This window comes from Dendrobates tinctorius, unplaced genomic scaffold (assembly GCF_039654945.1).
Source record: "Dendrobates tinctorius isolate UK_male_01 unplaced genomic scaffold, ASM3965494v1 ptg000062l, whole genome shotgun sequence".
In the NCBI taxonomy this organism is placed as follows: Eukaryota; Metazoa; Chordata; class Amphibia; order Anura; family Dendrobatidae; genus Dendrobates; species Dendrobates tinctorius.
The window spans coordinates 24,882,191-24,908,215 of NW_027361730.1; the positions used below are offsets into that span (position 1 = coordinate 24,882,191).

General features: G+C 45.7%; 1 protein-coding gene across 2 annotated transcripts in view; it reads right to left on the bottom strand.

Annotated features, from left to right (window-relative positions):
- Positions 1-26,025, bottom strand: part of TLN2 (talin 2) — a 320,242-nt gene that overhangs the window by 238,627 nt on the left and 55,590 nt on the right. For both annotated transcript variants that reach the window (XM_073579419.1, XM_073579418.1), the window contains exon 2: positions 21,950-21,983. The gene's annotated coding sequence lies outside the window, so the exon portion shown is untranslated. The remainder of the gene's footprint in view (positions 1-21,949; positions 21,984-26,025) is intronic.

Consider the following 26,025-nt stretch of genomic DNA (forward strand, 5'->3'; position numbering starts at 1 on the left):
TATTGTTGCTGGGTGCCGGCTGGCAGACTCCAGCGGGCGCCCTGCGTGTTCGCCAGCCATTTCCTTACCAGATGAAGACGCCGGCAACCGTGGGGGGAAGCCAGGAGACCCAGGGAGGCACCGGGGGGGGGGGCGCAAATCGGGGACCCTATTTCTCTCTGATTTGCGATCACATCAGAGGAGAGAGAAATTAAATGGCACGTCGGACCTTTTTTTGCGGTCGCCGTTATACGGTTAATAGCGAACGCAACACCGGGGTCAATCATGTTCTTTGGGGTCTTGGCTACCCCTGGCAGCCGAGACCCCGGAGAAAATCCGACTCTAGGGGGCGCTATACACAAACCTAAGCGCCGTTAAAAAGCAGCGGGCGCTGTGTTTTAAGGACCCTTAACTGCTGCTGTGGAAAGGCGTATCAGTGGACGTTAAGGGGTTAAATAACTGTCGATCAGGCTAACGTAGCCCATCGGTGGACGTTTAATGTCCGGAATATGCTTGTGTATACGCGAAAAAATTTACACTGTCTATTACCCAATATATTAGTATGTTAAGTTTATCAATGTCTTTTCAAGGCAATTTCTATGGAATATTAGAACCAGTTCACAGAGTGATATCTGTACAGAAATGCCTAATCTCTTAAAATTAAAAATTTGAATGGACTGTGAAATCTTAAGGCCCTTTTACATTTAGCGATGCACCAGCGATCCGACCCGGTCAGGATCGCTGGTGCATCGCTAAATGATCGCTAGTGAGCTTTCATACAGAAAGATCTCACAGCGATGCAGCAGCGACGCAGCGCACAATACTCACCTTTCACACACAGCGATCCTGACGTCCTCCCGCCCGCCTCCAGCGTCGCTCGTCGTCACAGCAGGAAGTCTCAGCAGGAAGCGCCCGACGAGAAATGGAGCCGGACATTCTCGCGCGATCAGCGATGGACAGCGGGGGAGCCGGTCGTTGGTAAGTATCACACATAGCGATATCGCTAGCAATATCGCTATAACGTCACAAAACCGGTGACGTTTTAGCGATATTGCTAGCGATATTGCTTAGTGTAAAACCCCCTTTAGTGTCCACTTTTAAAAAACACACTTTTTTCACTATATTTTTATAGCAGAGCTGTTTATTTTCTTGTCATGAGCTCACTATTATTTATTTATATAGCACCATTGGTTCCATGTTGCTGTACATGAGAAGGGGGTACATACAAATTACAGATATCACTTACAGTAAACAAACTAACAAAGACAGACTGATACAGAGGGGAGAGAGGACCTTGCCCTTTCGGGCTTAAGGGGGTTTTACACATAGCGATATCGCTATAGCGTCACCCATTTTGTGACGTTATAGCGATATCGCTATGTGTGATACTTACCTCCGACCGGCTCCCAAGCTGTCCATCGCTAATCGCGCGAGAATGTCCGGCTCCATTTCTCGTCGGGCGCTTCCTGCTGTGACGACGAGCGACGTGTGGAGGCGGGCGGGAGGACGTCAGGATCGCTGTGTGTGAAAGGTGAGTATCGTGCGCTGCGTCGCTGCTGCATCGCTGTGAGGTCTGCCTGTGTGACAGCTCACTAGCGATCATTTAGTGATGCACCAGCGATCCTGACCGGGTAAAGGGGCCTTTACATGCTACAGGATGGTGGGGAAGGAGACAGTAGGTTGGTGGGTTGCAGCAGTTCCGGTGTTGGTTGAGGTGATATCACCGGTAGTGGTGAGAGAGAGAAGGAGGTAGCGGGGTCATTGCAGGCTGTAGGCTTTCTTGAAGAGGTGGGTTTTCAGGTTCCGTCTGAAGGATCCAAATGTGGCTGATAGTCGAACTTGTTGGGGAAAAGAATTCCAGAGAATAAGGGCTATTCGGGAGAAGTCTTGGAGGCGGTTGGGTGAGGAGCGAATAAGTGTGGAGGAGTGAAGGAGGTCTTGGGAGGACCGGAGATTAAGTGAAGGAAGGTATCAGGAGATTAGTTCAGAGACATATGGGGGAGACAGGTTATAGATGGCCTTGTAGGTCAGTATTAGTAATTTGAACTGGATACGCTGAGGGAATGGGATAAAGTATATACTGGTATAAAGCACTTACTGCATACACTGTGTGCAATAACCTCCCGAGTGATGAGTAGAGACAGCCAAAATCTATTCACCATAGCACAGCTAATTACCCCCCTTCATACAACATCATCAATACAGGAAGGAAACATAAGCTCTCACATCAAACTGGAGCTGGAAGTGCAGCTCCTAGGACGGGAGCCCAAATCATGACATTGGGACAGCTTTTTAAATTAGAAGTTTAATTAACTATCCATTTAAAGGGAAGCCATCAGCAGGTTTTAGCTAAGTAATCTGAGGACAGCATGAGGTAGCAGCTGAGACGCTGAATTCAGCTATGTGTCACTTATTAGGCTGTTCACTTACAATAAAAGCTTTACCCCTAGGCGATTATCACTGCCCTGCCTGACCACAGTGCAGGTGAGCACTAGTCTGAGCACAACCCCTCCTCTGATAAGCAGCTTACTGTCAACACACAATGTACATAGATAGCCTGGTGGGCAGGGGCAGCCTTCTGTTTTTGATAATGTGTGCAAACTGTAAAGCGCTGCGGAATATGTTAATCTTTATTTTTATATAGCGCTATTATTTTTATTGCAGTTACAGATCAAAATACCCCATACAAATCTGAGGGTCTGTGAAAATCACTAACCGTTCATGGATGGCATCAGGGTACAATCCACATATGGACCACGAGTGTAATTTTTATGTATAGGAAAAGTTTTGTCATTTATTTTTTCATACATGAGAATCACTGATGGTAATAATTGACACACGGTCCAAACACTGAGAAAAATCACATGAAAAACAATAAAAATTAAATCCTAAATACTAATGAAAGTCTTAGTTACTCACCGGTTAACTGTATTTTTCGGAGTCCATGACAGCACCACCTGAGAGAGAGGGGATCCGCCCTTTAGGAACAGGAAACCTACAGATACAAAAAGGCGGCACCTCTCCCACGCATCAGTTGGATTACAGAGCACAAGAGGACTTTCAAGGTTAATGCATGGTTTATGTACAGTATTCTTTACAATTATAAACTTTAATCACCAGTGAGCATATACAAGAGAAAGACGTGCACACCCAAATTAAACTAAAGGGAGGGAATATACGGGTGCTGTCATGGACTCCGAAAAATAACGTTAACCGGTGAGTAACTAAGACTTTATTCGGTCGTCCATGACAGCACCACCTGAGAGATTTACAGAGAGTAATATCAGCTTTAGGGAGGGACTACAGCCTGCAGCACCCTTATACCAAAAGAGAGGTCTGTGGAAGCACCCAAGTCTAGCCTATGATGACTATAAAAAGTGCTCGGAGAGGACCAAGTAGCCGTCTTACATATCTGGTCAATGGAGACTTCTGATCTTTCGGCCCATGAGGTCGCCATGGCCCTGGTGGAATGCGCCCTCAGCTTCCCGGGTGGCGACCTGCCCTTTGAGGTGTATGCTATTGCAATCGCCTCTCTAATCCATCTGGCTAGTGTATTTTTCGATGCCCTACAACCTTTCCTGGGGCCTTGATGAGAGATAAATAGGGCATTATCTTTCTTCCAGGGATCGGTGACTGTCAGATATTCTATGAGGCCTCTCCTAACATCCAGGGTTTGTAGTTTCTTTTCCTTCTCGTTAGTTGGATTAGGGAGGAAGGATGGGAGAACTATTTCCTGTGTCCTATGGAAACTAGAAACTACCTTAGGCAAATACGCTGGATCAGGTCTAAGTATTACCCTATCCTCTTTGAACTGTAAATAAGGAGGACGCCTAGATAATGCCTGGATATCGCTTATTCTGCGGGCTGATGTTAGAGCTACCAGGAAGGCTACTTTGAGGGACAGGTTTTTTAGGGAAGCCGACGAGATAGGTTCGAATGGGGTTTCCGTCATAGCAGTGAGGACTAGGTTCAAGTCCCACGGCATGAATCTATCCTTCATTATTGGCCTGGATCTACCTGCCGCCTTAATAAACCTGCTTACCCAATAATTACCAGCGATGTTGCAGCTAAAAAGGGCCCCCAAGGCTGACACTTGTACTTTAAGGGTACTAGTAGAAAGCCCCATGTCCAGACCTTTTTGTAGGAACTCTAATATCTGAATTATAGGTGCTGAATCCCCAGCGACTACTCCTGAGTTTTGAAGGAATTTTTTCCAAATGTTAACATAAATTTTCGTGGTAATGATTTTTCTACTCTTAAGTAGGGTGTTAATTAGGTCTGAGGAGAAGCCCTTCTCTTCTAATAATGACCGTTCAAACTCCACGCCGTCAGATGTAGGCCAGCCACCTGAGGATGGAAGACTGGGCCCTGGGACAGGAGATCCGGGATGTCCGGCAGAACCCAAGGATCGGACACCGACATGGTCCTGAGGCATGAGAACCATGCTCTCCTGGGCCAAAATGGAGCGATAACTATAACTCTCGCTCTGTCTTTCCTGATTTTCCTCATCACCAGGGGTAGAAGAGATAGGGGAGGGAAGGCGTAGGCTAGTCTGTAGTCCCACTTTATCAGGAAGGCATCTACCGCCAGAGGATTCTCTCAGGGATTTAGGGAGCAGAATTTTTTCAATTTCCTGTTGTCTCTGGTGGCGAAGAGGTCTACCTCTGGATATCCCCACTTTTGTACAATCAGATTGAATATGGAGGTGTTTAGGGACCATTCCCCTTGCTTTAACTGATTGCGGCTTAAAAAGTCTGCCGTGATGTTGTCTCTTCCTTTTATATGCAACGCTGTTAAAGATAGAAAGTATTGTTCTGCTAGTTGGAACAACCGCTCTGCTACAATCATCAGGGGTCTGGAACGGGTCCCGCCTTGGTGATTGATATATGCCACGGTGACCTGATTGTCGGAGAACACTCGCACGTGATGGCCCTGTAGATACACAAGGAGCTTTTTAGCCGCCTGCTCCACTGCTGTCAATTCTTTTAGGTTAGACGACATTCCTAACTGATGATGTTGCCATTGGTCCTGGACTAGTATTTCACCCATATGAGCTCCCCAACCGGAAGGACTAGCATCCGTGGTGACTATGCGGGTTACGTTATACTCCCAGGGCACCCCTTTAGACAAATTATCCTTGTCTAACCACCACTCTAGGGACTCCCTTGTGTTACGGGACAAGGTTAGCTGTCCCTCCAAGTAACCCCCAAGGACTTTTTGATGTAATAAGACCTCGCTCTGTAGTTTCCTTGCATGAAACTGGGCCCACTGGACTGCCGGGATACAGGCCGAGAGAGAGCCTAGAAGGGACATGGCTTTCCTGAGGGACATGGTGGGGTTATTGGAGGCGTTCAGGATCTGATAATGGAGGCGAACAAGCTTCTCCGGAGGCAGACGCCAGGGGCCAGCATCGACCGGGAGGACCGGACCCGGGGGAGCGCAGCAGGAAACCCGGGGCATACATACCAGGTGCTGGCGTTCCGGAGACGGTATCCACCGGACCCCTGCTCCACCTGCTTCGTCCACTGCCGTGGTGACCTACCCGGCCCCATCGTGGCGCTTCCAGGGACCCCGCACTGACCGAGGTAAGAGACCCCCTCGCTACCTGGGTGGGTCAGCCGGCCTGGGCATTCATGACCACTCCATGACGGACGATCTGTAGAGAGTCCTGTCCTCTAGGAACAGGAAACCAACTGATGCGTGGGAGAGGTGCCACCCTTTTTGTATCTGTAGGTTTCCTGTTCCTAAAGGGCGGATCCCCTCTCTCTCAGGTGGTGCTGTCATGGACGACCGAATAAAGATTTTTTTTCGCACATGAAAGATTGTAGAAGTCTGAATGAGGGCATTAAATTAATTTTTTTTTGGTAAGTAATGCATCAATTTTGCACCATATTCTTGTTTCTACAAGTAGGCAGCATTGGAGTTACCAAGGTTATCGATCAATAAAATATAAAATCATTCAATGCCTTAAAATAAAAAATTATTTATCTGGCAGAACTTTTTCTGTATCACAAATGGATAAATGGGCACACTGTGAAGCACAGTAAATGACAGGAGAACGCCCAGCATGCCATTTAGTATTTCCCATAATAACAAGATTTATTCCATCAATTCTCTCCTGACTAATGCGATTAGCATCTTCATACTCGCCGGTCACAGCGATGACTATGAGCCATGGAAGAGGAGAGAGGGTATTATTTTAACAAACTCCATGCTGCGCACCGTGAATCACAAATATAACTTAATAGGCTGGAAAATAATTTACAAACTGAAAAGAGATTAGACTGTTGACATAAAGGGGAATCATGTATCATTGGAGAATAGGGTAAGGCAGACGCACACACAATTTGTTAAACCAAGATCCAATCACACATGGAAGCACGGATGACAACTAGTGATGAGCAACCATGCTCTGATAAGGCGTTCTAGGATAAGGTGTTATCTGAGCATGCTCTGGTGCCAACCGAGTGACTTTGGTGCGCTGGAAAAATATATGCAAGTCCCCACGTCTGCATGACCCACGGCTGTATGACAGGCACATTACATGCAGGGATTGCCTGCTTGCTAGAATGACGCCATCATTACAAGTAACTAACTGGACTTTAAAAATGACAGCACTATGTCCTCCTCGGGTGTAAGAACTGGCCAAAACAGGCGTAAACAGCAGGAAGAAAAGCAATTACAGACATGAAAACATGAACTACAAATGAATGTCCCATTGGCAAGCTAACGACAACTTTTTTTTCCCCTGATTCATCCATCTAAGAAACACTACTTGTGCCTTATACTAACAAAATAAAAATATTATTACAGAGGCGAAAAGCCAAGAACAAGCTGATATTTGGAAAAAAAGGTCTCCTACATTGAGGACAGGAGGTTAGCCCGCGGCAGGAAAAACAAAACCAAACCCAACATTGGGGCAATTCCTTTTCCACATGATCATTTGGGATGACATTTTTGGCGGATTCTTATTTTTCAAATTTTCAACAAAGGGCGTGCCACAATATCTGTCTTGTAGTAATCCAACGAGTGATTGAAAAATTTAACTTTGAAGCCACATGCAAATTTGACGAGAAGTGCATTGGAGGAGTGTCCGTGTACTCGAGTGCATCGCCACGCCCACAATGCACTTAATTTTCAAGTGGCTTCAAGGCTCATTTTCACAATGATGGCACATCAGATTACTACAACATGGGTTTCATTTAAATTTTTTTTTCTACAACTTATAGAGCCATAGCACTAGTATTGGGTAAGATCGCTCTGGAAGGTTCCCTTTAATGTGAATGTGCGGTCAGAAAATGAGCAATGGTAGAATTCAAATTTTTCTGTTAAACATATCTTTTAGAGGTAACCTGTCATTCTAATGATGTCAGGCCACTTTGCTGAAAGCACAGCTACAGGGAGAAAAAGGGAATTAGACCTACCGGTAATTCTGTTTCCAGAAGTCCCTCAGGACAGCACCATGGAGGTAGTCCTTCCTTGACCTATAGCAGGACAGGATCAGAGAGGTTAAAAGGCCCCTCCAACCTCGATCCTCTAGTGTTTTTTCAAAGGAGCACCGAGGATGGATGGAAATGGTCTAAATGCGCCCTTACAAACGCGTATGTAAGACCCTTTAACGGCTCCATCCCAATCTCGAGCCATGATGACCTGATGGATGAACAATCTGCTGGACGATCGATCCCGTGCAAGCCTAAAGACAAACATAAGGGAGGGAACTAAGGGTGCTGTCCTGAGGGACTTCTGGAAACCGAATTACCGGTAGGTCTAATTCCCTTTTTCCCTTACGTCCCTCCGGACAGCACCATGGAGGATACCAAAGTAAAGGTCCCAGGGTGGATACAGAAGCCCAAGGACCAAAGTCCTAGGTAAGAACCAGGCTAGATATAGAAAGTATCTGAAAGATGAGAAGAAATATAGATATCAAAATGGATCTACAAAGGTGGTCCCCATAGTGAGTGTCTGATATATGTCTATAATGGCCAATTTCAGTATGAATGTGTTAAATAAGATCTGCAGTGGAAACAAACCCGCTGTACCCCAATACCAATAATAAACCGCAGAGAATTAGTTATTGTGATAGATACTTATAAACACCGCAGCTACAGAATAGGTTTAAAACCTTATTGCCCAGTGAAGGTATGGTGATAACCACAGCCAAAATACAATGAGGACTGTGCCGACCGGTAATCGGCTGCATGTGCTTATAACACAGGACTGTTCCTTCGTCGGTCCTCCTGGGCTCGGCTTAAACCCTGGTTAGAGATAGGTTTACCATACTTCGAGGAAACCTGCAGGACAGAGACCCTGCACTGCTGGAAGATCAAAGCAATAACAGTTAGTACACGGATAATGGGCAGAGCATTTGGACATATGTACCCTACTCATCCAGGAGATCATGTCTATTCTGAATTGTTTAGATGTCTAAACCCCAAGAAAGGGTTGGATATTATTTGAAACTAAGGAAATACTCCATCTGGCAGGTAACATCTCCTACCAACATTGGGCTTCTCATTAGAAGCATTGAAAGGGAAATGTGGATCTTCCCTCCTGTTTTACTGATGTTAGACACAGGGTGTCTGGACACCTGGAATTGAGGAGTGTAAGTGGTGTGTGGGGGGGTGCGTGTTGGTAACAACCCTTTGACACAAGATACGGTATTATTTGAAACTGCCTCTATACAAGTCAATAGTCCAGACATTGTAAAATGTGTCAACTTATCTATTATATCCTAACTTATTTATTTATCTATTACATCCTAACTTATTTATCTATTATATCCTAAAAGGCAATCTTCTTAGATATATTAACACCCCTGATTGCCATGGAGGGAGGAACCACACTCTATAACTAGAGGGAAGTAGGTTTCCTCCCATCACAGAGGGTACTGTCTACTGCGAGGCAGAAGGCCTATGGGTTCTCGACTGTAAGAGTCCTGGATACAGCTTCTTCACCTTAGGAGCCCTGACTGCTGTAAGAGCAGTGAGTACGGGATCCTATGCCACATGACACAGAGCTGCTGATTCGCCACAAGGTACAAAGAGCAGTGATGTCGTCCCTAGTAAACATAATACAACGGATTTATGGGACAAGAATCTGTCTACTGGGTGTCGATCAAGGAAACTAGTCCGACTGCTCTATGTGGAGTCGGGAAGAATTCTTTTCTTCCACCTCGTGGGATTTCCTGCACCCAGAATAGTATGTCCACTTAAAGGATGAACCCCAAGACGTATGTCTCCCTTTAAAAGCTAACTATGAAAGAGATCTGCCTTTAGTACTCAAGGCAGTAACTCACTTGAGAGTTCTGTTCCAAACAGAAGAAAGGCTATGTTACTAGGCCAATTCACGCATAACTGTTCGTCTGGCTAAGCCCAGTTGCAAAGAATGAAGCAACAGAAGCTGGATCTGGGTCCCAAAACACGAAGACCGAAGTTGGGGCCTGAGACAAAATGTGAAGTGATAGGCCGACCACACAAGGTGCGGCCTGCAACAAGGCACACACAAGTCAGAAGGTCTAAGCCAGAGGCCCACAGCCAGAGGCATAAAAGCAACAACGCCCGAGGTACTATGAAGCACAGAGGTACTATGACACAAATGACACCTCGAGGCCCAGAGGTAGCAAAGCCACATGACGCCATATGATGCACAGAAGCACTAAGCTGTACAGAAGCTCTATGACGCAATATGATGCGCAAAGACGCTATGGGGCACTATGAAGCAATATAATTCCTAGAGAAACTATGAAGCCCTACGATGCAATATGATGCACAAAGGAACTATGAAGCCCTACGATGCAGTATGATGTACAAAGGTACTATGAAGCCATATGACGCCATCGGCAGCGCTATGACGCCATCGGCAGCGCTATGACGCCATCGGCAGCACTATGACCCAATCTGAAGCACTATGATGCACAGCGCCAATATGATGCACAGCGGCGATTTGATGCTCAGTGGCGATTTGATGCTCAGCGGCGATTTGATGCTCAGCGGCGATTTGATGCACAGAGACACTAAGATGCAATATGATGCAATAAGCTGCCCGGAGGTACTATGATGTAATATGATGCATAGACTATGGCCATGCTTGAAGGTGCCAAACGAGAGACCAGGCCCACAGTTACATCCAAGAGAGCAATCAGAGATCCGGAGAAACCTCCATTCTGAATAGTACATCTCAATTGTCAGACTGAAGGAGCTAATTAATGAGCCGCAGCTGGAGGGCAGTCTTCCTGGAGACCATGTGCTGCATTCCGCCATGTGTCCAGCCATAAGGCTCTGTGCAGACATGGCCTGCAACTAACAGAGGTCACATTATGAGATGTAGCTTGGGCATAAGGCCTTACTATAGCTTAGAGGTCCAAGGCCTAGCTGCTTATGTGTGAAAACACATCTCAGCACATGAGGCTCTAGGCCTGGCTTTTGGCACAAAGGCATGAGAAAGTATCAGCCCAGAGGCCTAGGCCATAAACACAACATTCCAATGTGCACTCACCTGTGCTGGCTCCACACCTGCTAGTAGATGGTAACGCCCAGAGCCTACCATGGAGTGATGAGGCGTCCGGTCAGGAATGTTGTATTACTGCCAGTGATTTCCTCTCCTGTGCCCCACGAGATGCAGGAAACTAGCCTGCTGCCTGTCTCGTTCTGCACTTCCGCGTTCTGCCGTGGAACGCACGCCGACCTTATGCTGATGTTACCGGAGGCGCGACGGCCTTCTCCACCGCGTGTTTTCCGGAAGTAGCAGTGTTTTGCCGGCCGGCATCCGAGCCTCCCACCAGGAGAAGCGACTCAACCCAGGAGCACGTCCACTCGACTGGTCTTTAGGGCAGAGGGACTCCCCACCGGGGAGTGTCGGCCCTGGGCCTCTTAACAGGGGGAAGGATTGGACACGCCGCACGATCCCCCTGAGCCCATCATGCAGGCTGGCTGAGGAACTTCTCCAAGAGGTGTCAGCCACAGTCCACTTGACAGGGGGGAAGAGAGGGCTGAGACTCCCAATCCCCGAGACCATCTGGTACAGCGATTGATGGCTGAGGGACCTCTACCCAGAAAGGAATCAGCCACGAACCGCCTGCCAGGGGGGAATGGAAAGCCATAAACGTCCACAGGCTATCTTCACTCTAGGAGCAACCTCTCATACAACCGTCCCTTGCTGGGACAGGAAAAACACTGGAGGGTGGAGGTGGGAGGGGCCTTTTAACCTCTCTGTGATCCTGTCCCACTATAGGTCAAGGAAGGACTATCTCCATGGTGCTGTCCGGAGGGACGTAATGGAAAGTAAACTTTATACCTCCCAAAGTCATCTGCTTTCAGTCAGAGGTGCAGACAGAATGGCTTCAGTCAGAGCTTTAACCAGATAAACAGAATAGTAAGCGGTGACTGCAACTGCGTTGTGCACACCTCTAACTGAAAGCCAGAGACACTTCACTGAGGCCTCTTTCACAAGTTCTGATATAACCAATACCAGTGCTATACATGTCCATGTATCACATCAATGGGACATCCGTGTGCACTGTCAGTGAAACACATAAGCATCTGGGAAAAAGCAGTACAGTTAGCGCTGTTCCCAGGTGCTGGGTGCTGAATCCAACTCTCATCGTTGTCACCTGGTATCACTGCGAGAAACGAGACCAGGCGATGCTGATGAGAGTTGTTGTCAACTAATATTCTGGCAAGGGGCCAATAGCCATAAAGGTTTCTAAACCTATTAATAACAGCTCACAGTTATCTGGATAGTAAAAAGGGGAGGAGACCTGGAAAAAAAAAAAAAAAAAAAAAAAAAAGATGTGTAGTTCCCCTAATTTTACTAAACCAGCTAAGGCTAAACAGACAGCTGCAGGCTGATCTCAATAGGCTCGGAAAGGACCATGGATATTGGCCCCCAGACGAACACCAGCACTCACTCTTTTTTAAAATAATTTATTACATGCGCCATTCCGGCGCTTTGTCTGGCTCTTCCAACTTGCCCTGGTGTGGCAGAAAGTGGGGTAATAGTTTCGGGGTTATGTCAGCTATTTTCTGTCCGCTGACATCAAGCCCAGGGTTTAGTAATGGAGAGGCGTCTATCAGACACTCCCATTATTAACCCCGTAGTCAAAATTAATAAAGACACATATGAAAGAAAGACCTAAAAAATAAAAAAACTCCCCAACACCCATTTATACCCATTTATTAACCTAAAAATAAAAAATCTAAGTAATCCTCATCTGTCTGCGGTTCATCCCTAATAAGGTCTCACAACGATCCCCAACTCTGCTACATCCAGATGATGTGGTGAACGGTGACATCAGTAATGTGACCACTCACAACGCCAGCCAGAGCACACTATAATAATAATAAATAATAAAATTTATTTCTATAGCGCCGACATATTCCGCAGCACTTTACATTTCAGAGGGGACTTGTACAGACAATACACATTACAGCATAACAATAATCACATAGATCTTAACAGATACCAAGAGGAATGAGGGCCCTGCTCGTAAGCTTACAATCTATGAGAAAAAAAAAGGTAGACATGAAAGGTGGGTGGTAACAATTACCCTGATTGTTTGGACCAGCCATAATGTTAAGTGTGTAGCACTACAGACACAGAGGGCTAATGGATGCATAAAGCATGTGGGAACATGATGCGGGGAACCTGGTTATGGTAAAAACTTTTGGCTGTGGAACACAGAGATAGATTAGGGTAATGTGCTGAGGCAGTAGGCCAGTCTGAATAAATGCGTTTTCAGGGCACGCTTAAAATTGTGGGGATTGGGGACTAATCGTATTGACCTGGGAAGTGCATTCCAAAGAATTGGCGCAGCACGTGTATAGTCTTGGAGACGGGAGTGGGAGGTTCTGATTATTGAGCATGCTAACCTCAGGTCATCAGCAGAATGGAGGGCGCGGGTAGAGTGGTAGACTGAAACAAGGGAGGAGATGAGATGTAGGGTGGTACTGAGCCATGAAGAGCTTTGTGGGTGAGGGTAATAAGTTTGTACTGGATTCTGGAGTGGATGGGAAGCCAGTGTAAAGACTGGCACAAGGTAGAGGCATCGGTGTAACGATTGGCGAGGAATATGATCCTGGCTGCAGCATTCAAGACAGATTGGAAGGGGGAGAGTTTGGTAAGAGGGAGACCGATTAGAAGAGAGTTACAATAGTAGAGACGAGAATGAATAAGAGAAACAGTAAGAGTTTTTGCGGAGTCAAAAGTAAGAAAAGGCCGAATTCTAGAAATGTTTTTGAGGTGCAGATAACAAGAGCGAGCCAGTGATCGTATGTGAGGGGCAAAGGAAAGCTCAGAGTAAATTATGACCTCAAGACAGCGGGCATGTTGCTGGGGAGTAATAGTGGAACCACACATGGAAATGGCAATGTCGGGTATAGGTACATTAGTAGTGGGAGGAAACACAACAGTCTTTGACAGGTTCAGTTTCAGATATAGTGAGGACATGATGTTAGACACAGCGTTTAGACAATTGCTGGTGTTTTCTAGAAAGGCTGGCGTGATGTCAGGAGAAGAAGCATATAATTGGGTGTCATCAGCATAGAGATGGTACTGGAAACCAAATCTACTGTTTGACCAATAGGGGCAGTGTACAAGGAGAAGAGGAGGGGGCCTAGAACCAATCCTTGAGGAACCCCAACAGTAAGGGGAACGTGAGAGGAGGAGGAACCGGCAAAAGATACAGTAAAGGAGCGGTCAGAGAGATAGGAGGAGAACCAGGAGAGAACGGTGTCCTTGAGGCTAATGGAACGGAGCATAATGAGGAGGAGCTGATGATCCACAGTGTCAAATGCTGCAGAGAGATCCAAGAGAATTGCATGGAGTAATGACCATTTGATTTAGCTGTTAGTAGATCATTAGAGACTTTAGTGAGGGCAGTTTCAGTAGAGTGTAAAGAGCCAAACCGGATTGGAGAGGGTCGAGAAGAGAGTTATCAAAGAGATAGCTGATAAGACGGGAGTGGACCAGTCGTTACAGGAGTTTAGAGATGAAGGGAAGATTAGAGACAGGTCTATAGTTAGCGGCACAGTTTTGGTCGAGGGATCGTTTTTTAAGTGGTGGATCTATGATGGCATGCTTAAATGAGGAGGGAAAGATACCAGAAGAGAGAGAGAGGTTAAATATTTTAGTTAGGTGAGTGGTGACAGCAGGGGAAAGGGACTGGAGTAGATGTGACGAAATGGGTCACTGGTGCAAGTGGTTGGGCGAGAAAATGCAAGGAGCCTGCTTACTTCTTCTGTGACTGGTTCAAAATCAGAGAGTGAGCTAGATGCAGTGGGGGAGGGAGGACAGTGCATGGTATGAGGTGATTGGGAAATAATTTCCTGTCGGATCTGGTGAATTTTTTCTTTCAATTAATTCGCCAGATCGTCAGCTTGAAGCTCCGTGGTTGGGGCCTGTACTCTTGGGTTGAAAAGAGAATGAAAAGTGTCAAAGAGACGTTTAGGGTACGTGAACACGCTGCGGATTGGGGTGCGGATTTGGCCGCGCGGATTTTCTAAAATCCGCAGGTAAATCTGCAGGTCAAAAGACCTACGGATTGGCCTGCGGTTCTGCCCTGCAGTTTTTCATCTCCACAATGGAGGAGATGGCAAACCGCAGCGGAATCCGCAGAAAGAATTGACACGTCAATTCTTTCTGCGGTTTCAAAACCGCAGGAAAACCGCACGGAAAAATCTGCACCGTCTGCACTGCGGCTTTTTATTCCCATAGGTAATAATGGTACTGTACACCGCAGCAAAAACTGCTGCGGACCCGCAGGTGCCAAATCCGCTGTGGAACCGCAGCAGAGTCCGCAGCGTGTGCACACACCCTTAGGGTTATTGGACAGTGAGGTGATGAGGGTGTTGAAATAGGTTTGTTTGGAGAGGTGAAGGGCAGTTTTGTATGTTCGAAGCATAAACTTATAATGGATGAAATCTTCGTGTAGATTGGATTTTCTCCACAGACGTTCGGCACACCGGGAGCACCGCTGCAGGAAACGTTGCGTTTGGCGCAGGTCGGCGCACCGTCAAAAGGACGCATGAGGCGGCAAAAGTATACCTGCGCATGGCCTGCGTACCCAATGCTAAAGATAGGGTACGGAGGCCGCATACAGCAGCATGCGTCCATAGGTGGAGCTGACCGGGGGAGGCGCAGTAGGGGGCGGAGCTTCACGGCGAGCGTCCGCTGCGCCTCCAAACGCTAATGTGAAACCAGCCTAATACGAGCGATACGCAGCGTTTGCTGACTACAAATGCTATCATTGTTGCCTCGTCTCGCTGATAGCAATGATGAGTTAGATTCAGCACCCGGCAACAGCGCTAACAGTAATGCTTTTCCCAGACGTCGGCACAAGTCATACTGATGACACATGTATGTCATTCGTGTGTCATCAGCGTGCATGTGTGCGGAACCTGCTGCCGGTAAAAAAAAAAACAGACATGTCAACATGTTTTGCACATGGGGACACTGTCTGTGTTAACACACTGACGTGTGCGCACTCCCATGGATTTGAATGGGTCCAAGTGTGTAAGTGTCTCCAGTACATGTGAAAACTGTTACCACTACTACTGAAAATGCTGACGGTTGAAGGAGGCCGGACAGGATATTAATGCTAACCTGCAGACTGACCCCATAATAGATGTGCAGGTTATTAGCGCTGGGAACATGACAGGTTTCCTTTAAAATTTATCTGGTTATTTCAACATTTTTCATGTCACTATATATCCAGTACAGTTCAAAAAAATAAAAACAGATAATAAAAAAAAAAAAATGTGGAAGAAGAAAATCAGTATCTGGTTTTCGTTATTATTAAAAATATATATCTGAAATGTGTTGCTTCCAGCGAAAAATATGGTGAATCACAGAACATAGCGCGATTGCTGGTCTATAGTATTTATTATTCCACAGCGCTTTACACACACAGTCCCCATTGGGGCTCACAATGTAAATTCCACATCAGTATAGCTTTGGAGTGTGGGCAGAAACAGGAGAACAGGAAGAAAACCCACATACCCCAAGTCTATATCATATATATTCTCACCATACTCCGATTACGGCATACACTTACACATACATATGCCCTTGGATGAGGCACACTAAGGATGGATGCTGTACAAGCATCACCATCCATGAGACATGATGCTTCTTTCGGCCTTGAAACCTGATCGCTTCAGGAGCCGTGTTCTTTGCTGTCTACACAGCATTTCCAGCCTCTCTACAGGGGAAAGCATCTCCATTTCAGTAAACTGATTCCACTATAGATCTCATCCACTGGAATACATAGTAGTCAGCTCAAATCAACCTGGAAACACTAAGAACAGAACTTGTGTCCAGAGTCTGTGTCTGGTCTGCATTGTAAATCACATTATCTCATCTGCTGTCACATCCAGAAAGGAAGTAGACCACATGGTCTCCTTCTATAGCTCCAAGCTCAGCAAGCTCATTTCTGAATGAACACAGACTTCAGAGGTTAACAAGAAGGGCATCAATCCAAGAGCACCCTATATATGCTCATTCGAAGGATAGGTTTACTTGAAATGATTTTTTACGTGTAAAACAACTTTTAAAAGACTCATTTATTAGATCTTAATCTATGTAAATACATCTGTCCTAAAAGACAAATGTATCTTAGGAGTGATACATTTTAGAATTGTTTGCTTAAGTCATAATAAAACTAATAATAATAAATAGTAAGTTTTATTTTTATAGCGCCGATATATTCCGCAGCACTTTACATTTCAGAGGGGATTTGTACAGACAATAGACATTACAGCATAACAATAATCACATACAGTAGATTATAACAAATACCAAGAGGAGTGAGGGCCCTGCTCGCAAGCTTACAGTCTATGAGGAAAGAGGGAGACACGAAAGGTGGGTGGTAACAGTTGCTCTGATTGTATGGACCAGCCATAATGTTAAGTGTGTAACAGTACAGACACAGAGGGCTAATGGATGCATAAAGCATGTGGGAACATGATGCTGGGAACCTGGTTATGGTAAAACTTTTGGCTCTGCCACACAGGGATAGGTTAGGTTAATGTGTTGAGGCGATAGGCCAGTCTGAATAAATGCGTTTTCAGGACACGCTTAAAATTGTGGGGATTGGGGACTAATCGTATTGACCTGGGAAGTGCATTCCAAAGAATTGGCGCGGCACGTGTAAAGTCTTTTGCGACGGGAGTGGGAGGTTCTGACTATTGAGGATACTAACCTCAGGTCATCAGCAGAACGGAGGGCGCGGGTAGGGTGGTATACTGAAACAAGGGAGGAGATGTAGGGTGGTGCTGAGCCATGGAGGGCTTTGTGGGTGAGGGTAATAAGTTTATACTGAATTCTGGAGTGGATGGGTAGCCAGTGTAATGACTGGCACAAGGTAGAGGCATCGGTGTAACGATTGGTGAGGAATAGGATCCTGGCTGCAGCATTCAAGATAGATTGGAGAGGGGAGAGTTTGGTAAGAGGGAGACCGATTAGAAGAGAGTTACAATAGTCGAGACGAGAATGAATAAGAGAAACAGTAAGAGTTTTTGCAGAGTCAAAAGTAAGAAAAGGTCGAATTCTAGAAATGTTTTTGAGGTGCAGATGACAAGAGCGAGCCAGTGATCGAATGTGGGGGGCAAAGGAAAGCTCGGAATCAAGTATGACCCCAAGACAGCGGGCATGTTGCTGGGGAGTAATAGTGGAACCACACACAGAAATAGCAATGTCGGGTATAGGTACATTAGTAGCGGGAGGAAACACCAGGAGTTCAGTCTTTGACAGGTTCAGTTTCAGATATAGTGAGGACATGATATTAGACACAGCGTTTAGACAATGGCCGGTGTTTTCTAGAAAGGCTGGCGTGATGTCAGGAGAAGAAGCGTATAATTGGGTGTCATCAGCATAGAGATGGTACTGGAAACCAAATCTACTGATTGTTTGACCAATAGGGGCAGTGTACAAGGAGAAGAGGAGGGGGCCTAGAACCGATCCTTGAGGAACCCCAACAGTAAGGGGAAGGTGAGAGGAGGAGGAACCGGCAAAAGAAACAGTAAAGGAGCGGTCGGAGAGATAGGAGGAGAACCAGGAGAGAACGGTGTCCTTGAGGCCAATGGAATGGAGCATAGTGAGGAGGAGCTGATGATCCACAGTGTCGAATGCTGCAGAGAGATCCAAGAGAATTAGCATGGAGTAATGACCATTTGATTTAGCTGTTAGCAGATCATTAGAGACTTTAGTGAGGGCAGTTTCAGTGGAGTGTAAAGAGCGGAAACCGGATTGGAGAGGGTCGAGAACAGAGTTTTCTGAGAGATAGCGGATAAGACGGGAGTGGACCAGGCGTTCCAGGAGTTTAGAGATGAAGGGAAGATTAGAGACAGGTCTATAGTTAGCGGCACAGTTTTGGTCGAGAGATGGTTTTTTAAGTAGTGGATGTATGATGGCATGCTTAAATGAGGAGGGAAAAATACCAGAAGAGAGAGAGAGGTTAAATATTTTAGTTAGGTGAGGGGTGACAGCAGGGGAAAGGGACTGGAGGAGATGTGACGGAAATGGGTCACTGGTGCAAGTAGTTGGGCGAGAAGATGCAAGGAGCCTGCTTACTTCTTCTTCTGTGACTGGTTCAAAATCAGAGAGTGAGTTAGATGCAGTGGGGGAGGGAGGACAGTGCATGGTATGAGGGGATTTGGAGATAATTTCCTGTCGGATCTGGTCAATTTTTTCTTTGAAGTAATTGGCCAGATCGTCAGCTCGGAGCTCCGTGGTTGGGGCCTGTACTCTTGGATTGAGTAGAGAATGAAAAGTGTCAAAGAGACGTTTCGGGTTATTGGACAGTGAGGTGATGAGGGTGTTGAAATAGGTTTGTTTGGAGAGGTGAAGGGCAGTGTTGTATGTTCTAAGCATAAACTTAAAATGGATGAAATCTTCGTGTAGATTGGATTTTCTCCACAGACGTTCGGCGCACCTGGAGCACCGCTGCAGGAAACGTGTTTGCACCGTGTGCCAGGGTTGTCGCTGTCTGTGTTGTGGTGTTCTATTTATGGGGGGGTGCAAATTCATCCAGGGCACTTTGAAGTGTTTCATTGTAATGCTTCAATGCAGAATCAGGACATGAGAGGGAGGAGATAGGGGCCAATGAAGACTGCAAGTTCTTCAGAAGTTTCTGGGTGTTAATGGCCTGTATGTTTCTATAAGTCTGGACAGTGGGGGTGACCTGAGCAGCCTGGCAGTTCTTGATAGAGAATGAAAGAAGATTGTGGTCAGAGAGCGGGAGAGGGGAGTTTGCAAAATCATCCACTGCACAAAGCCGAGAGAAGACCAAGTCGAGGGAGTTTCCGTCTTCATGCGTTGGAGAATTAGTAAGCTGCGAAAGGCCAAATGAGGAGGTTAGAGATAAAAGGTGAGTAGCAGATGGGGAGAGGGGAAGAGCAATGGGGATGTTGAAATCTCCCATGATGAGGGTAGGGATGTCACAGGAGAGAAAATGTGGAAGCCAAGTGGCAAAATGATCCAGGAACTGATGGGAGGGGCCGGGAGGACGATACACCACCGCCACTTGCATGGAGAAGGGGGTGTAGAGTCTGACGGCATGGACCTCAAAAGAAGGGAAGACAAGTGAGGGTACTTGAGGGATAACCTGAAAGGTACATTTTGGTGATAGGAGCAGACCAACGCCTCCACCAGCTCTATTGTCTGATCTTGGGGTATGAGAGAAGTGTAGCCCCCCGAATGAAAGAGCAGCAGCAGCGGTAGTATCTGACTGCTGGATCCAGGTTTCAGTAAGAGCCAGGAGGTTAAGAGAATTAGAAAGGAAGAAGTCATGAATGAAGGAGAGTTTGTTACACACTGAGCGAGAATTCCAAAGTGCACAATTAAGAGAGACAGATGGCATGCAGGGAATATTAATAAGATTAGAGGGGTTTCTGAGTGTAGCAGTGGGGGGATTTGACTTTCTATAACATGGGGGACCAGGGTTGGGAGCAATGTCTCCTGCGACTAGGAGAAGGAGGATAGAAAGAGTGAGCAGATGGTTAAGTGATTTGTGAGAGCGTCTCTGGTGTTGAATTGTGGGACTGCCTGGATCTGTGCAATTTAACAATGTGAAAAGAGCGTGAGTGCTATACATAGGAGAGGAAAGAAGCGAGGGGCCAATATGGATGGAGTGTGGAGAGTTAATGCTAGGGCGGTGGATGTGTGTGAATGCAGCGGCCAGGATATAAATTACACAAATGCATATGGTATATATTTGTTGTACTCCAAATGTACAGAGAGTAGATGTATATAAATGTCTTACCTGTCTCCTGCCCTGTCTAACTGCCATGTTATAACTGCCAGAAGTACTTTGATACATGTACTTCGATTACATGTGCATAAATGCCACCCCTGCATAAATGCTCCCCCTAGCTAGGTCTGAATATATAGGAGGTTAAGGCTAAGTTTTTGGTTTTTTTTGGCTCTCTCTTCTCGTTAATCAATCACACTAAATTGAGACACCAGGACCCAATAAAATGTTGTGGTCAAATAAACACATGTCCAGCACTACATGGATCATAAAGCACTTTGAAAAGTTTCTTGACCTCACAACATAAGGGGACAAGCAGAGTAAGTTGAAAAAAAACTATATACCAGATATAAGCTTGCAGAGTTGAAAACACATAGATAGCATTCAGAATTAACTGCTTGCTGACATTGAATGGAGACACAGGAGTGGATTCAGAGCAGAGATTGGAAAAGCTGGTTACCAGATATAAGCTTGCAGAGTTGAAAACACATAGATAGCATTCAGGATTAACTGCTTGCTGACATTGAATGGAGACACAGGAGTGGATTCAGAGCAGAGATTGGAAAAGCTGGTTACCAGATATAAGCTTGCAGAGTTGAAAACACATAGATAGAACTAATTCATCAGACATTGTTCATTTTTGCACAATAAATGTAACTATATCTTCAATCACCGGTTCTTTGTGCACTCATTTAATAGACTTCATATGACTATTCAAGCACCCACTACTCAACTCTCCACATTAGAGGCAAGATAGAAGATGGCTATAGCTTTCCCCCCATCAGCAACATACTGTAGTGAAGCTACAAATTGAGTTGATTTCAACTAGACATAGTCAAAGCCAATTACCTTCAAGCACAATTACTGACGAAATGACATGCCATTTAACTACCTGAATAGAGGCTAAATAAAACTCTGCTGACGCACACTGCCTGTTTCTGACATCAGCGAGTGATGTGCAATGAGTCCAGTGTATTTCTAAAAGTTAAAGTCATGCTGTGTGCCAAGACTGCAGTGAATTCCTTTATAGAGGCAGTAGTGCTGTGTGCTGATCGTGAAAGTGTATTAATACGAGACGCAGTTTCACATTTCCTCTGCCTCCTGCTTGTGACTGGTTTCAAGACATCAGTTTTTTTACAAGCAGAAGGCAGTGGAGTGTCTGATGAGAGTTCAGTGCAATCCAATGAGATGCAGCTTTAAGAATTAGAAACAGGAAGGCAGAAGTTGTACAAACTGCAGGCAAGCAGTGTAGGGGACTCCCCAACCTCTTAAATCACATGCTCCTTAGAATAGAAATCCTATTTTGAGCAGCACTCTATAAATGGGGCATAAATAAAAAAGTAGGGTAAGGCATTCAGTTGAGGGTAGGAATCTGACTGCTGTAATCAAGACTTGATAAATGCTGATATATTTCTGTGGGTCACAGAATATGTGCCAGGTTAGTGATTTTTAGAACTTCAGTCAGTGAAAAAAAACAGTTACGATATCATGTCCTCAGTCATGGAACATAACATGGACATAGAAATACTGATCTGAATAATAAGGAAAGCATATACTGGATTGGTGCATGGGGAATCACATGATCCAGCTCCCCATGATGTAAAGATTTTAAAATTTATGAATCCAACCAATCCAGAATTAAACCGCAAGGAATAAAACTTTGTGTGAGCAATGCAAATTGAGCGGACTCCTCGTTCTAACCAATTTTGAATGCAAAATGTTACATACCTTTAAGTGGTGGATTCTGTCCCAATTAACAGACCTACAGAATAAAAAGAGAGGTATTAGAAACATCCAATTAACTGAGGACCTCTGAATAAACATACCAAAAAGAAGAGTTTTCTGATATTCCTAGATATGGAGCATGTGATGAGTGTTATAAAAAAAGTTGAGCAAATTGACGCACTTCAACCCAAAAAGTGGCCCCTGACGTGCGGTTCCGCCATCCCACCCAACTCTGCTGGAGTGGAAGCCAGGAGACCCACAGGGAACACAATATAGAGTATGGAGCCATGGGCCCCTTTGTACATGAATAAAATGTAGTAGGTAACCCATTTTAAAAAGGAATTACCATCTCAGACATTTATGGCATGGGAACATCTAAAGCTTGATGAAGGGGAGAGGCTGATAAAACGTTGTGAAACACATGGGCTCCAGCCTAGGAGTAAAGGCCCCGTTACTCGTATCAATGTCCCAGGGATCCCACCAACCATCCGACGTGGATAGGCTCGCTGGGACATCGTTAGCTCAAACAAGGGGTATCTAAGAGCCGCGCGGCTCTTAGTTACCCGCTATTTACATTGGATACCAGCTCCCAGCGTTGCAGATCGTTGGTCTCTCACTGTCACACGCAGCGATACGCGCTGGCCAGCGGGAGACCAACGATCAAAAAACGGCCAAGGACGATGGAGCGCGATCAGCGATACCCGGCAAGGGGGGGGGGGGGGGGTGGTCGATGATCCATGTCACACACAGCGATGTCGCTGGCGAGAACGCTGTGGCATCACAAAATAAGCTATCTCACTGGCGATATCGCTGTGTGTGACGGGGCCTTAAGTGAAGCGGTATCTCCTGGCTCACAGACGTGGAAGCGTATGTCATACTGACAAAATGTCCTTGTCAGGATGAAAAATATCATTAGGGCTTAAACACAGGACTGAATATCTTAGCACTCTCACATATGATATTCTATGGCGCTGTGCACATGTACAATTTGGTCCGCAGGGAAAAATAAAAAAAATAATTAGGAGACACGTCCAAGTGCAAGTCTATGGGTCCGTGAAAACAATCGGAAAGCACTCGGATAAACTTATGAGACCCTGATTAAAGTCTGATCAGGGTAAGGACACGTGCACACATTAAGTATTTGGTGAGTTTTTAACTCTGTATGGTGTAAGTCAAAATCAGGAGCGGATTATAAAAATAAAAAAAAAACGCCACGTATTTGTATTCTACTTTTCCACTGACTGTCCCACTCCTGGCTTACAAATACTCAACGTGTGAACGTGGTCTAAACAGTTTCTCATGGATGTGGTGGAACGACCGTGTTACCCTGCCCTTACAGTGAGGGGAGTTTATTGGGCCTTTGCAATCTAACATGTGGAAACCGCACCTTTCTTGAGAAGGGGAACCCTATTTTGAGTCACCAATATTGGAGAGGTGGCCAAGCATTTGTGGCTTTCTCCATTTATTTAGTAGAAGTTTGGAAAAAACTGGACATTTTGAAGATATCCACAAGATAGGATAAACCTTGGATTTATGAATGTTTGTGCTGGCAACAGATTTTTTTTTCACCTCTCATTAACCAGTTTGAGCACCTTGTAAAGAAATAGTTTTTCATATATCCGGCCGTGTACGCTAGTAAACACTGAAAGTGGAGTTGGCCTTAGAGGACACAAAGCCAAAAAAAGAATTGCAATCCGAGCTTGCCGCGACTGGAGAGATAGCAGTGAACACAGGCAGCTTTTTGAAATAGCACTTGGCTCTGCCTAAGCCGGATATTAATCTGATGAAGAAATGTGCGGCGCTCGATACTTGCCCCCTGCATTCAGCTCTTCCTACACATGAATAGGGCACAGTTGGGAAAAAATGTCAAGGATTTCTCTCAGAAACACTGAGGACCAACGATGGGAACGTGGGACCAGTGTCTCCATAAGGAGCACACAATCTCGGCATTCCTTTGAAGATGTCTCCTGGGTAACATTTATGTAGTATATACGGCTACAGACATTCGCCCTTTGTTTTCATAGCTGTGAAATTACTGCAAACACGGCATCCAGTTATTTCCATTATATTGCAGATGGCAATATTCCAGCCGCACGCAGCTTATACATGCTCTTACCAAGAAAAAAAAAAAAACAGATCAAGAGTATTACGGGTTTATATGCTGCTCCACGTCAATTTAAAGGGGTTGTCTGGTCAAAACCAGTAAGTCTGCAGTCACTCTGTGTGACTGCATACTTATGAATCCCACCCAGCACAGGCACTGCGCGCATCCGCTGTTTTCAGACCCAGGAACAGAGAGTTTGAATGTGTCATACATACTCCCAGCCAGTGGGCGCAGCCTCGCTCCCTACACTTGTAAGGAACGAGGCCACACCCTCTAGTCAGACACACCCACTGGCCGCCCGCGTCACTGGTAGGGGATCGGCCTCGGCTCTATACAAGTGTATGGAGTGAGGCCTCACCCACTGGCCATTCAATCTTTTTGATCAAAATTGTGTTAACCATGTACCCCATGTCAATTACAGGTACTATTATTTATTTACTACAGGGTATTTCCTCATTTTGTTTTTTTTTTCTTGGGTTTTGTCTGTAAATAGATCACCGTGTGAATGTGTACCTAAACACTGCACGGATTCCAACTCATGCGCTGGCTCATTTCTGTGATTTCACTATGTAAAATAAAGGATAAACGTGGCAGATTTTTTAAGGATATTGGTTTGAAATAAGCCCCCAAAAGACTGCAACAAATGACAGAAACTGGATTTTTTCATTTGATGCGGTTTATTTGCAACCAATTTTCACCACAGGTATCAACTTCTGCAATTAAAGAGGTGAAATCCGTGCGGAAAACGTCTACCGGGTGCGAATTTACATTCGCATGCAGCCTGCTCTCCATAATACGGGAATTTTCTTTTTAAGCTACTATGGAGATTTTAAGCTAGACGAGGAAAGTATCAGAATAAAACAGATTTAAATATATTACAGAAAAAATACAACAATAAACCACTTATACAGTAATAGAAAGGCTACAGAAAACAAAGCAACAGCTGCAAACCTGAGGAATACAAGTTGTATGCAACTCACTGGACTCCCTTACATGCCAGAATCCAGCCAAAGTCTGTGTGGCCCCGGCCTTTCTTATGTGGCAGGATTGTATCCGGCTCTCTTCTTTCTGGTCTAGAAGAGCACATGGAGGATTCAGCATTCTCCATCATTGAGTACTTTACAGCACTTCGCTTATAGGCCAAATTATGCCTAACAAATAATGGGGCTGTCCAAGAGAGAGACAAACCCTTCAAATTTTAGTTGTAAACAGATCGGATAAAACGTTAAGGCAATATGCCCACGTATGCAGAAATTTCCTGAGAAAAATCGGACTCCTTCCCAGGAAATCCGCTATTCTTTATGTATGTGTTTAAGCATTTTTGCGCGGAAAAACGCAACAAAAACGCAAAAAATCCTGAACGTGTGAACACAGCCTTAACCCCTTCCCAACCCATGACGCCTATTGGCCGCCGCTGTCACAATCTGCCCCCCCTCCCCTTCCATCTGCTCTCCCCCGCAGTCCGATCACCCCCCTCACCCTCCATGGTGCCTCAGAGTCCCGCTCAGGCTCCCGGTGTCCTGACTCATGGGCGCCGCCATCCTGGAAAATAGCTGGGGCATGCGCAGTGCGATTGTAATATTTCACCAATGAAATTTGGTGAATTACAATCAAGCCATGGCCGATGCTGCAATAGACCCCCCCACACTGACTGACGGCAGCGATCGGTCGCCGCAGTCATCATCAGCTCCCTTCCCCCTTGCCTCCGCTCCCCCCAGCCTTTCGATCTCCCCCCTCACCCTCCCCGGTACCTCCTGTCCCTCTGGCCGTCCCGGTGTCCCGCATCATGGGCGCTGCCATCTTGGAAAATGGGGGGCGCATGCACAGTGCGCCCGCTCAAATCTGTCGGCTGCAGATTCATTCATTTATTTTTTATCACTGTGAAACTCTCACAGTGATCAAAATAAAAAAAAGTAAGTAAACCCCCGCCCCGTTTATCACCCCCATAGGTAGGGACAAATAATAAAATAAAGAA